General features: G+C 39.4%; 1 long non-coding RNA gene across 1 annotated transcript in view; it reads left to right on the plus strand.

Moving 5' to 3' along the window:
* Positions 1-275: 275 nt before the first annotated feature.
* Positions 276-642, plus strand: part of LOC107301302 — a 4,175-nt gene continuing 3,808 nt past the window's right edge. Inside the window, exon 1 of the long non-coding RNA XR_001549278.1 lies at positions 276-322. This is a non-coding gene — a long non-coding RNA (uncharacterized LOC107301302). The remainder of the gene's footprint in view (positions 323-642) is intronic.

Genomic DNA, 642 nt, shown 5'->3' on the forward strand with positions numbered 1-642 from the left:
AGAAAAAACCAGACAAATGTTTTTTTCCCAATTTTCCTGTTTTTTTTTTCAGGCGTTCCCATCTGTCTTCTTTTTGGAGAACATTAAAGTCCTATTTGTTTCCCCCAGACCTTGGAAACCCTTTTTCAGATTAACACATTTTGTTAAGAGGCACCAACTTTTGCAATATGCATCTTTTGAAGTGAGGTCATTAAAGTTTACGCCTTCCCATCATTCACCGGCTTCCCCTGGGCTTTTCTCCTAACATCTCCTCTTTTTGCTCTCTCTTTCTGCAATCTAGGATTCAGGAGAGGAGAGGATGATCCCAGGAATGAACCTTCTCGTGAGTAGAATTATTACCCAATATTTTTGTGTTTTGCATGCGAGAATCAAAGTCCAGGCTGTGAAATGTATCTGAGAGCAAATGCAAGCAAAGATGTTGGTGAGAATGATGGGCGAGTAGGATTGGGAAACAGTCCAGGTTTAAAATTTTCTCAGCCTGCTATAAAAATATTATGGGCTGCCTGGAGCCCTTCAGGCAGGTTTGTCTGTTTAGATTTGTATCCCATCTTTATTATTTTATTTTATTACTGTCAAAGTTCCGACTGACGAACCCAACCAAGCAAACACCTTCGAGAAATTCCAATCTCTTAATGTAAAACT

The sequence above is a fragment of the Protobothrops mucrosquamatus genome, unplaced genomic scaffold (genome assembly GCF_001527695.2).
Source record: "Protobothrops mucrosquamatus isolate PMUCROS unplaced genomic scaffold, P.Mucros_1.0 scaffold11342, whole genome shotgun sequence".
Lineage (NCBI taxonomy): Eukaryota > Metazoa > Chordata > Lepidosauria > Squamata > Viperidae > Protobothrops > Protobothrops mucrosquamatus.